The sequence below is a fragment of the Nycticebus coucang genome, chromosome 9 (genome assembly GCF_027406575.1).
Source record: "Nycticebus coucang isolate mNycCou1 chromosome 9, mNycCou1.pri, whole genome shotgun sequence".
Taxonomy (NCBI): Eukaryota; Metazoa; Chordata; class Mammalia; order Primates; family Lorisidae; genus Nycticebus; species Nycticebus coucang.
Genome location: NC_069788.1, coordinates 113,399,563 through 113,413,108, shown reverse-complemented (window position 1 = coordinate 113,413,108; position 13,546 = coordinate 113,399,563). Strand labels below are relative to the sequence as shown.

The following is a 13,546-nucleotide window of genomic DNA, read 5'->3' as shown; positions in this document are numbered from 1 at the left end:
CTAATAGCTGTTAGTTACCTGTTGCTGCATAATAAGTATCCCAAAATGTAGAAGCTTAAATTATTATCTCACAGCTACTACCCTGTTTCCCCAAAAATAAGATATCCTCCGAAAATAAGACTTACAGGAAAGATAAGACATACCCTGAAAATAAGACCTAGCGCATCTTTGGGAGCACACCTTAAAATAAGACACTGTCTTATTTTCGGGGAAACAGGGTAGGGTGTGCAGATTCATTGGGTACCTTGGGCTCAGGGTCTCTCAAGGCTGCAGCCATCTCAAAGCTCGACTTGGAGAGTACTGTACCCACTTTTAAGCTCACTTGTGGTTATTGGCAGGCCGCAGATCCTCCATGGCTGTTGTTCCACAGACATCAGTCCACCACACCTCTTCGAAGGACTGCCTACAACATGGCAGCCCACTTCCCCCAGAGGGAAGAATCCCGGAGTCCCAACATGGAAGTTACATATTTGTGTTTTCTGGGTGGTGTTTTTGAAGAAAAAAATGTGGTAAAATACATACAGCATACCATTTGCTATTTAACTATTTTTATGTGCGAAATTCAGTGGCATTTAAGCATATTCATGATGTTGTATAGCCATCACTACTATCTATTTCCAAAACTTCTTCATCACCCCAGAAACTTGAAGCTGTTTTTATAAGCTAATGTCAGAAGTGACATACCACCATTCTGTAGTGTCTGTCCCATGGAAGAAACTCAGTAAATACCATCCACCTTCTTATAGGGAGGGGACTACAGAGAATACTAGAGGCCTCCATCCTAGAGACTGCCTACCATGGAAGCTGTGTGACCTCAGGCAAGTTACTTAATCTCTGTCAGCAAGGATATCTTAGTTCAGGAGGCTACGAAGTCCTAGATCAAGGCAGATTCAGTATCTGGTGAGGGCCCACTTGCTTACAGAATGCACCTTCTCATGAAATTTTCGCAGGATGGGAGGGGTGAAGGTATCTTTCTAAGGCCTCTTTTTCAGGGTACTTATTAAAGGCCCCACCTCCTAATACCATCACCTTGGGGTTTGGGATTTCAGCGTATGATTTGAGGGGAGACCCAAACACTCAGATCACAGTCGATGATGCCATCGACCCTGTGGAGCTGGACTTATATCCAGATATCAAGTTTTCTACTCGTCAACATGAGATGCCATGGACGGCCCTGAGCCACCCCAGGCAGTGTCTTCCTGTGTCTTCTCTTGAATCTCCATGATGGTTCAGCAACTTTCACAGCTTCCTGCTCTGGGACGGCATGAGCAGTTAGAGGATGTGGAGCTCCAGATTGGGAGTCCTCAACCTTCCACCTAGTGAACCTTTGTGCAGAGCAGAGCGCCCTCCAAGGAAGGAGAAGCCGGCACTGGACAACATTTGGCTCATAGATCCTCCGTGTAGCACCTCTGGGAATTGATCCAGTCCTCTCCAGGCTGCTCACATTCACGACTAAGATGCTATCCTGGCTTCCATGGAGATTCCCGGTGTCTCCTTAATGTGTCTGCCCTCCTTCCCTGTGGAGCTGTCCCGTTCAGTGAATGAGAAACAGCCACTTCCTCTGGAGCTCTCACATGTGACTATGCAATGAGCAAGCAGGCTCCTTGTCTCCTCTCCTGGGGCAACTCCAAACAGATCAGGGTTTCATTCCAAACACCTGCTCATGGGTGTGTTCTGGGCCACCATGTATTCCAGCCTTATCTTTATAATTCTCTCCTACAGTCCTATAGGATAGTACCAGTATGGATCTTTAATTATTTGGCTGAAAATTAATTCAGATGATTATACTTTGAAGCCAAAGAAGTGAATTAATATTCTGGGCAAAGGTTTCTGGTGATAAGTATTTTGGAAAGACTATAAAAACATTTGAAATAAAATAGTTTATTGGCTAATGCTCACAAAAAAAAAAAATAATTACTGAACAGTGTTTCCCAAAGTGTGTTCTGTGGAATGAAATACTATTTTGTTTGCTCACCAGTGATAATTAAGTTGGTAATCTCTAGGGTTGTTGAGAACATGGTAGAACAGTCACGGATAGGTTACTGCTTGGTGTATAAACTGACATCCCTCTAGGGAGGCGATTTGTGGTCTCTATCAGAATTTAAAATGTGTATCGTTTTGGCCTGGCAATTGCACATCTAGAACTTAATCTTAAATCATTCTCGCACATGTGCAAAAAAGCTTATACATGAGGGGCTTCGTTGCATTACTATTTTTAATGTGAAAAAGTTAGAAACAATTTAAAGGTTTGTCAGTAATAGACCAGGTACATCGATTACAGTGTGCCTCTATTTGAAATATGGCACAACGGTTAAAATAATCAGCACTCACATGGAGAGATGGACTTACGTTTTGTTACCTGAAAGAAGCAAACTCCAAAGCAGTACTTCAGGATGATCACTGCCGTAATAAAACATATATGTGTGTGTTTGTGTATAATATTGTATGTATAATTTACATGCATTTGTACAGTATTGTGTACACACGTGCAGTGCATCTACAATCATATAGATTCGTTTGGAAGGATGCACACAGGACTGTCGATATCGTTTACCCTTCCTCTTTGGAAAGGAACAGAAATTCCTAAGGGGTGAGAGAGTTGCTTCCTAATTTATGATGTATACTTGCATGTTGTCTGACTATTTTTAATTAGCATACATTGCTTTTGTAATTTATGAAATAATTTTAAAATTAACTCATAAGTATGTTATAGAAATAACATATATTTATTTTTAAGTAAAGATAGGAAGAAAACCTATAATCTCTCCACCCAAATGTAATTACTATTACTCTTCCACACCTTTTTTCTGAACATGTTTGGGTTTTTGTGTAGTTTTTCACTCTGTTACCCAAGATAGAGTGTAGTGGCATCATCATAGCTCACTGCAGCCTTAAATGCATGGGCTCAAGTGATTCTCCTGCCTCAGTCTCCCAGAGTGCTGGGATTACAGGTGTGAGCCCTATACTTATCCTAATTTTTTAATGCAATTATTCCATATAGTGCATTTTGTAGGCTACTTCTTTTATTTCACAATTATGGGATAAATGTGGTTGTTCCCTAAACAGTTTCATAATAAACTCATTTATGTGCTAGTAGGCATTCAATTATATTTCTAATCATTATAATGTTATGTCTTTTAGGTGCATGAGATTACTAGAAACTAGAAATTTGAAATAGGCAAGGTAAACTCTTTTTGTTTGTTTATTTCTTTGTTTCAAACAGAGTCTTATTCTGTCACTCTGGGTAGAGTTCCATGGTGTCATAGCTCACAGCAACCTCAAACTCTTGGGCTCAGTATTCCTCTTGCTTCAGCTTCCAAGCAGCTGGAACTACAGGCGGCATCCACCATAATGCCCAGTTAGTTTGTCTATTTTTAATTGAGATGGGGGTCTTTTTTTTTTTTTGGAAACAGAGTCTCACTTTGTCACTGTAGGTAGAGTGCTATGGCATCATAGCTCACTGCAACCTCAAACTCTTGGGCTCAAGAGATCCTCTTGCCTCAGCCTCCTGAATGGCTGAGACTACAGGCGCCCACCACAATACCCAGCTATTTTTAGAGACAGGGTCTTGCTTTTGCGCAGGCTGGTCTCAAACTCCTGAGCTCAAGTGATCCACCTGCCTCTGCCTTCCAGAATGCTGGGATTACAGGTGTCAGCCACTGGGCCTGACCTAAGGGCAAGCTAAACTCTTAGTGCAGTACCCTGTTCCTTGGCTTCTTGCTTTCAGTCTTGTCCACCCCTGAATCCACATCACAGCTTACTATCCACCCTCCACAGCAAGCCTCTGTCAGTGTGTTGAATTGCCCATTGTCCTCCATGCAAAATTATCCCTTCCTCAGATGGATTACAGGGACCCTCATTTTCTGGCTCACATTTATCCTCAGGTCATCTTTGGTCGATGCCTTCATCTCCAACTCCTACCAGCAGCCCACCTCACCCTGGCTTCCTCTCACCCTTCTTCCAGGTTTCAGCTCCCATGACTCCATTTCTGATGCAGCCACTTCTCTGATTCCCAGAGCATCTTACCCTCAGTCCATTTTTTCCCCACCTAATGGTCCCCTTCCCAGACAAAATAGTCCATTGTGTGTGAGAGACCTTGGACCAGGTTATTAAGGTCTCCATACTTCAGGATAGCATCTATTAATAGGCCTATAATGGTACCGCCTCCTAAGACTGTGAATTGGAGGAAGCAAATGGATACATCTCAGCGGCTCAGAAGTACCTGGAATGTAGCTAGGGTTCCATGTAGTTTGGTTCAGATTGGTTCCACCCTCTGCCATAGAGGATGTTAAGGTAATCATCCTCTCAGATCCTGGGATGGGTTCAGAAGAGGGCATAAAACCCAATTTGAACCAATCAGAGTTGTTATGGAGACCTTAATTTGTGAGGGAGAGAAATTTGTTTCTCTAGGCATGAGCATAATGTATGCTGGGCTTCTTGCTGTTGCGACCAAGAGATGGCAGTGGGATCCAACACAGACACAAACAGAGCAGAGCAAAGAGAAAGAAGTCTGTCCGGGGGATGCTGTGTTGGCCACGCCAGACCAGCTTTTCCCCCCACCTCTCAGTCAGTTGAGCCAAAGTAATCCCCTTTTTTGCTGAAACCACTTAGGGTTGGGTTTTCTGTCCCTTGCAACCCAGAGCTCCAAGACATGTACACTATGTCTAAGCAGCACATCATCCTTAGTGTAATGGTCTTTCTATTGATCTTCTGTCTCTCCTCTGCATTTAACCTTCAGCTCTGTGAGGACCGGGGCCTTGGTCCTATTTCCCTTTGTATCTCCAGCTCCCAACATGGTGTTTGACTATATTAGATGGTAAATATTTGTTGAATGAAGAAAATGTCTCCGAGTCTACCTTGACTATTTCAACATAACTTGTCCAATGCTACTGATTTATCCAGGCCCAAAATTTTGCTAATCCTATCATGAAGACAAAAGGATGGAGAAAGGCATTAATGTTATTGAATGCCTATTAGGAGCTCGGTAATATATGCAATTCTTTATATTACATTATGTTATATAATCAGAAGCTTCTTATTTCTCTCTTTCTGCTCTGCCAAGATAGGTCTATTACTTTACTTCCATGTGAATGAAATCTCAAGGAAATAAGCACAAAATATGCAGCCCTGTAGGCATCTAATAAGAAAAAGGAAAGGCAGATAAAAAGTCTATTCTCTAAAAGACAACAGTCATTTGAATCTTTTGCGTTCAAGATACTGTTTTATAAATTCTTTTCCTTTTTTCCTTCTCATTATTATTAAAATGAGTGATTTCACTAAAATATGCCATTTGAGTAGTAAAACATTTAAATGAAAAGTCCCCTTAAGATTACGGAAAGTGATGTGCTTATAGCAAGCCACTTAATTTTCTGGGAAAAGCCATACAAACCCATGTGAAAGACAAGGAAACCCTCCCCCACTGCACGCTGCCAGCTTATGGTGATATGCAGGTTTAGTGATAGATGACAGGACAGAAACACTGAACAGCCTTTACTCCAGAAAGTTCTCTGTGCTTGTCTCTCTGCTTGCCTTTTTGTTCAGGGAGCATACAGTGGGAACACCTAAGTCAAGACACTTGTCCTCCTCAGGGAAAACTCACATTGTGTTAGGTTCGTTTCTTGAGGCATAAGAATGAAGATCATCCTAGATCGTCGTACGGCCCAGCTCTTTCTTTCTGTTTTGTTTTAGTCCCAAACCTGTGCAAGACTAGCTTTTCTTACAAAATTACTCTTTATAAGGTAATCTATATAAGTACATGTACATTAACCAATTAAATCATTGATATTAATCCTTCAGTTATCTGTATAATGGTACTTATCCATTGAGTATTGCTATGTTTATTCAGTAAATAGTTACAGAGCACCGTTCTTTAGACAAACTGTTTGTGGAATACAAAGATAGATAAGGTGGATCTCTTGTCTTGAAGGAGCTTAAAATCAAGTTGAATTATCTTTGAATCCCTTTTTCCTCATAGATTTGAAATTAAGTGTAAAGAACTTGGTTGGCCTGGGATAAGGATTAATCCATGAGTGAGAGCCACAGGCAGATATTCTTTGCATAGAAGATGTAAGTTATTCAGAGAAGGTTGGGAAACGGCAACCCAGCTCTAGTGCTTTCTTTGTGATTAGAAAGCTGAGCTTCCAGGGCCTGCTAGTTCAGATTGCTTCTACTTTTCTCACCTATTAGGGGGTTCATCCTCAGATTTGCTCCAAATTCAACACCTATTTTATGGTCTAATCAGGGAATGACATAATACCATATGATGAGTACATTTAGGTGGGAAATCTTTGAGGAAAAATGATTTTTGTGTCATTCGAAAAGAGAGTGGCTCATTTTTTAGTCATTTCAATTCTGGCAAATTGAAGAGACCCTGTCACTTTATGTTTTATCCTGATAACAGATTAAACTTTGTCTCAGTAAGAATTTTCAGGGGCTGGGAGAACCCTTCTAAGTCATTGCATCCAATGATGAGGCGCAAATGAGACTAACATTAACAGTAAAACATCTTTTTAGCATCGAGTTACTTGGTCTTCTGCTGCTTCCTTTCTCTACCCCATTTTAAATGCTATCTTAGAATTCTTCCAAAACAATTGATTGTCTTCACTCTGTCTTTCTCTGCCAGGTTTTTTTTTTTTTTAAACTATCTTATAAAGGGACAGCTTCCAAACAGTGCTCTTTAAATGAGCAATAAGTGATAAACAATAAACTTTTATCTGTCTGTATTTATACTGCCAATCAAGATACTTCATAACAAAACATTAATCAAAAACGGCCAATGTCACTTTTTCGTTCTTCTTCAAAATTAGAACCCTCTACTTTGCCCTTTGCCTTTTTAAAAAATAATTTTTACAGGCAAAGTCTAAGTTAATGTAATGTAATTTTTTTTTTTTTTTTTGAAACAGAGTTCTGTGCCATCAGCCTAGCTAACAGCAACCTCAAACTCTTGGACTCAAACAATCCTCTTGCCTCAGCCTCCTGAGTAGCTGGGACTACATACACCCACTCCACTCCAACACCCAGCTAGTTTTTCTATTTTTAGTAGAGATGGGGGTCTCACTCTTGCTCAGGCTGGTCTCTAACTCCTAAGCTCAAGCAATCTCCCTGCCTGTGGATGGGATTACAGTGCCTGGTATTACACTGTGCTGGGATTATAGGCGTGAGCCACTGAGCCTGAACTACCTTTTGCTTTTAAATCTGGAGGAAGCATAAATTTCTAAGAAAATGCTAAGCATATCAAAGAAATTCAGACAATTTGTGTGGACACAGGAGGATACTGATGATAATCTTGGCCGCACCTGGAGTTATTCAAAAAGGGTATCTAGAGGCAAATGTTGGAGGTTTCGAAGAATCAGAAAGATAAGTGGGAAACCTGAACACAGAGGTGTCAGAGAAGCCAAGAAAAGTATTTTAAGGAGGAGGAAGTGGCCACTCGGGTCAGGTGCCACTAAAATATCACGTATTAAGAGGACTGAAAATTAGTTTGGATTTAGAGACTTGAAGGATTAGTGACCTTACCAAGCATTGATTTAGGGAGTTATGGAGCTAGAAATCAAAGTGGCAGGGTGAGGAATGAGTGGGAAGTGAAACAGTTGAACTGTGAATGGACACTTCCTTCTCAGGAAGAAAGTGATAAAGTGACAGGGAGGAAAACAGGGGATATGAAAACCACAAAACACTTCACTTTAGATGGGAGATACTTCAATGAGATACTTCAATGGGTTGAAAGCTGATAGGAAGGATTGATTTGGAAGTCAGAAGTTGAACACCCAAGAGAGAAAATAAAATATCATATTAATAGATAATATTAATTTCCTCTGCGATGACCTCAAACCCAAGAATCATCTTAAAATAGAGTTGAGACACAGGGTTCAACTGGCAAAGACCCTATTTTCAGATAGCCTCTCAGTTTTGCCAGCCTGGCCTGGAGTTTGAGAAGAAGAGGGCCAAGTTACCATTTCTTTTTTCTCTGACTCTGAGGAATTCAGGGTTATGTTAGATATTACATCAAGCCTTGGGAAGTAAAGGGAAGAAGCAGGCAGTGAAGATATGTGAAATTAAAATAAAAAACAAGATAAAGCAAATAGATTCTTGACAGGTGAATATAGCTTGGTAACCTGTAAGAGGTGTGGTGGTCAGGCAGCTAGGTTTTATCTCAAATTGGACTTCCAAATGTTGAAGACTGTCACCAAAGAAACTGATGTAGAACCAATACATTTCCTAAGGAAGAATGCCTAGAGCCATAGATCTTGTTTTGCCTGAGAAAAGCTAGAATTTAAAAAATAAAATTAGAATAGCTGAGACCAATGAACAGCTCTCAATTGCACACCACTCCCTCTGTGTCCATATTGAGGACTTGGCACCAAGATTTCTAAGGCATGAGTCACTGGGCGATGCTTTGGGGACATGGCGATGCTAATTATGCTAAACACTCATGATTGGCTGTCTAGTCTTATATTTATATTGATAACTTAATCTAACCAAAGACTCACATTAGCCAAGCCGACCTTGCTGAATTGCCTGGGTTAGCCGCCAACAATTTCATCAGAGAGGAGGGTAATGGAAAAACTGGAGGCAGATTGTGTTATGATTTATGTGGGGCCACGGAGGCAGTGTTTTTGTCAGTGGGAGCTGTGAATAGATGCTGTGGGTAGCTGAATATGGTTGAGATTTTTCAAAAATTGGCAGGCATGTTACATTTGGAAATGTTCCAGTGAAACATCATAGGTTTAATAAATGATTACAGTTTTGTCGTCTAGCTTTCTGTGACATCTCTCCCATTTATGTTTAATCAACATTTGCTTCCCAGGGTGTGTTTGTCACTGTTCTTAATTTAGGGAGATCCAAGAAAAGCCCCAAATCAGTACGTCCCCTCCAGGAGTGATTCTGTGGTCCTGGTCTGGTGATTGGATGCAAACCCACATCGTTACCCCCATGTAGGCTCATGCAAGAGTAAAAGAATTTAGCTTCCCTGCTGGTGGAGTAGGCCTAGTTCCAAGGATGTTGTTGGAATCCTATGTGTCAAGAGAGGATCAGGGCATCTTCTTGATGCTTTAATGTCACTTTCTGAGAGGAGAGAGAACATCTGAAAGCAGAACACCTACCCTTGGAAAGCCCCACCTGTCGGGTCTGTGCACCAATTGTAAAGAAGTCAAGTGGGAAGGGGTGGTGGGAAGAACAAAGCCAGTGAGACCACCGTTTTCCTGGGTTATTTTATAGTTTCTCTTATTAGTGTTAGGGGCTTACCATATGGGCCCTGTTGTTAACTAGGTTTCTCTCTGGGGTGGGGGGGAATCGTCTTATCAGCATCTTTGGGCTGCTTTCCCAACTCGTAACACACCCCTTGTATATTCATCATTGGAAGCTATGGACTAGGCAGGTTGGTTTCTCTGAAAGCTGCATTGATGGTACTCCTGGGAGCTTCTGGAAGGAGTCGGGGAGATGCCTTGAAGCCACACTGCCTTCAAGGGTAAATCACATGCTCTTTTGTTTGTCATCTCAACTTGCGCTTTATGAGGTCATCCACCCCCACTGGCCAGAAGGTCCATGAAGCGCCCCAGGTGACAGCACTATTGGATGGGAAAATAGCCCCCGCCCCAAGACATTTCTTTCATCATCAAATTCTGGTTAACCACATCTTCAGAAGCAGCATTTAGAGCAGGCATTTAGATCAAAGCCCTGTTGGCAGCTACCGTTGCCCAAGTCAGATAGCAAATGGTTCCAGATGCGTGAGAGTTTATTCATAAACATCAGCAGGTTTGAGTTTAGGTGGAGATTTTTTTTTTAACTACTAACAATGTTGAACTTCACCTGAGCCCCATGCTCCTGAAAAACAGTGACATTTAAGAAATCCTCTTGGGTTCTGGGAAGCAGCTTATCACAAAGAATCAGCATCTGCATATGTGGAATATACAACTCATGGATGATCCTGTTTACTCATAATAAGGCCAGACACGGGCCATCCACATTTTCATTCTTTATCTCATAAACAATGAGCTGAATGTTTGCTCCCACTGACCAGTCTGGACAAATGCCTGCTGATTTCACCTACCCGCTTTACTTAAGCTTGTCTACCCCTGTAGTGCTCAGAACTTTGACTTGCCCCCAAGGTTAACCTGGCATTGGAGAGGTCTTCCCTGCTGCAGAGAAAAGCCTTTCCTTCCCAGCTATCTGTCAGCTCATCCCATACACCTGGCTCCTTCAAGCCCTGTTTATTCTTCCCCTCTGAAGAAGCTGCCCTTTCTGCCTGAACATTTGGACACTTACGAATCTTATAGTCAGAATTTTCTCCCTATTGCAAAAATTACCCTCCCCTTTTGAAATAGTCTTTGAAAAAAAGTCTCTCCCTACCTAAGTCCAGATTCATTTTCATTCGACATTACTCCCTGCATGTTGGTATTTAACACTGCATGTATTGAACGTGATCTTTTCTTGATGGCCTGGTTTCATCTTGAGGACTATTGAATTATCACCTGTGCGGAAGAGGTGCTTGTCAGTGAAGCCAGTTCTGGGTTGAATATTGACTGACCTGCCACTAAAGCTGGGGACCATTTATTTCTGGGATAGAACAGCTATTTTTATTTTATGCATTTTTGAGTTACATGAAGCTCATTTGGGTAGAGTATAATGCTGACCTTTAACTTGGCCAGAAAGAAAAAAAAAACACACTATTTAAAAAGTACTAGAAGAGATTCTCACTTTCTATCTTGCATGAGTGTGTGCATATGTGTGTGTACAAAATACAAAAGTCTTACATGTAGATATTAATCACAGGAACCAGACAATTCTTTAAAAATCTATTGAGACACATGTATAATATAAGCATATGAGCACCATCTTATTTTTACCCCAGTATATGCAAATGTCAGCAAAAAAAACTTTAAACAGCAATTGATAGCTAACATATATATAATAATCTGGAAAAACATGTACATTTTTTATCATCTCCTTTATCAAAAAAGAGATTCAGGAAAACCAGGTGCAGAGGTGTGTGCCTATAGTCCTAGCTACTTGGGACACCAAGGTGAGAGGATTGCTTGAGCCCATTTTGAGTCCAACTTAAGGCAACATAGTGAAAACCCATCTCTACTAAATAAAAAAAATAAAATAAAATGGGGGTGGGGAGAGGTAAGGAATAACCAGGCAAGAAAGCCATCCAGCCACAAAGCTTTACAGAGCAATGTGATATAAAAATTATTTCTGTTTACAAGCCAGACATGATAGCTCACTCCTATAATCCTAGTGCTCTGGGTGGCCAAGGCAGGAGGATCGCTTAAACTTAGAAATTCAAGACCAGTCCGAGCAAAAGCAAGACCCTATCTCTACAAAAAGTTGAAAAATTAGCCAGGCATGGTGGCATATACCTATAGTCCCAGCTATTTGGGAGCCTGAGGCAGGAGGGTTGCTTGAGCCCAGGAGTTTGAGGTTCCTGTGAGCTATGATGCTACGGCACTCTAGCCTGAGCAATTGAGCTACAATCTGTCTCCACAAAAAAAGAAAAGAAAGAAATTCTATTATTTCCTTTTACAAATGAGAAAAATGAGATTTGAGAAATTGTGAACTTGCAAAAATGCACGTGACTGGTAAGTGGCAGAAGTGGCAGAACCAGGATGAGAACTCAGTTATTCTGTCTTCCGGCCTGGGGCTCTCACCCGCACAGCATGAAGCCTTTCCTCTAGAAAGTTCCAGGTGACAAAGGTCACACAACAGTTCTGATTGTGTTCTTTGTTGTCCATTTCACTGGGCAATTCTCTGCAACTTGTTTCCTCTGTTGCTGATCTCAGCACAGGGGCTGCTATCCACTCTTCTCTCTTTCTCCCGCACTGGTCGTTCCTAGTCACGTGGCAGAGCTCCTTCCTGACTTCACACCGATTAGGGACACGATCTTCCTGCAAGATCTTCATGATCTTCCCTCATCCCTTGAAGGCTTGTGTCTATTTTAGAGTACTTGGGGGCTGCTGCTTTGCTGACAGAAGTGAGGATAGAAAGAAAGAGAACGTTTCTGTTCTTTCCTCACCTTCCCAAATCTTCTGAAGCTCTTTCTGAGGTTCTGGAAAACAAAATGTTATCTTAAATAAATACTGAAATAGTACTGTGTTCTACCCAGTTGTTCACTCTCTTATCAAAAGATCTCATCACAGACAGTGCATGGAAGAACACGTTTATCTCACTCAGTAGGGCCAAATGTTCTTTTGATACTTACATGGAGTACAAATCTAGTTTGTTCCATGGAAGTGTTAGGTGCCTAAACCCCTCCCAGAACAAAAGGCCTACCTGGCCCTGACCACTGAAAAGACCCTAGCCCACGAAGGCCTTCCAGCACCCTGTGGAATCTCCCTCCCTTACAGCCAGTACGAAAACAAGCCCCCAAGCACTCTCTGTGCAGCCACCATCTTTGCCCAGGTGGGTCTCAGTCCCCTTTCATTAGCCTTGCCCTGAACCTCTCCTGGTCTCCTCTGTGGGTACAATGCCAAACCCCTTTGAAAAAGCATTGGTGAGACTTAGAAAAGTTCAGTGACCAGTCCAAGGTCATTCAGCAAGAAAGTAAGAAAATTTAAATTCTTATTTGTCATGATAATTTTTGCATCAGTTTGGGTGAAATCAGTCTCAAAGCAGGGAATGAACAAAGTTGCTTTCAGTCTACTACTATTATTATTTTATTTTAACATTTGTGGTCAAGTTATTTTAAATAGTACACAGAATTTAATAGAGATATGATATCCATTTCTCAGTTACATGACATACGTGTGTGTTCACTCAGTTCCCCAAAACACCCGTTTCTAGGCTTTCATTTTACACACGGCTTTCACCTTGATTATAGTGAGTCACTGTATTAGTCAGGGTCATGGCAGGACACAGGACACTCAAAGATGTTGATGGAGTAGATATCAGTGAACTGATTATTGACAAAGTGTAAGCAGGGGTAAAGCAAACCTAGCAAGAGATATGGTAGAACCACGAGGCTGGTGATGGAGGGCAAGATTTACTGTCTCCGGATAAGAAGGGCCAAAGGAAAGAGCAGTTACCTTGATCTGGAGAGGGAGCCTGTAACTGAGGGGAGGACTGCCCAGGATGGGCTCTGATCAAAGGTCTAGCAACTCAGCTGCTGTCTACCTGAAGCCATGAGAGAGGGAGCCCATGGAATAAATATTATTCTCACTTGCTCCTCTCACTGCTTGAACACTACCACGAGCTAGAAGGCCAGGAGCATAGCTGATGCATTATAAAAAGTCAGTCTTCTAAAGTCTGAAGGGGAGAGATGAAGGTAGGAATTCATGATGGTACTGTGGCTTCTGGCCACCCAATGGACAGTGATTGTAGCACACATTCAACAAAGACACAAAAGGAGACAGATGAATTTATTTTTAGAACCAAGCATATTCTCTTTAGGATGAGTTCAGTTTTGAAAGTTGTATTTATTTCCTCCCATCCCTGTCATACTGTCTAGTAATTGTGAGTTGTCTGTATTTTTGCATATATGAACATATAATTTTGAAGCTGTTTATATAAAAAGAGAAAAACGTTGTTAGCCCACCTAGGATGCTATGTT

At 41.5% G+C, this 13,546-nt stretch overlaps 1 protein-coding gene across 6 annotated transcripts in view; it reads left to right on the top strand.

Moving 5' to 3' along the window:
• RGS6 (regulator of G protein signaling 6) overlaps positions 1 to 13,546 on the top strand; it is a 645,323-nt gene that overhangs the window by 285,017 nt on the left and 346,760 nt on the right. The window lies entirely within an intron of this gene.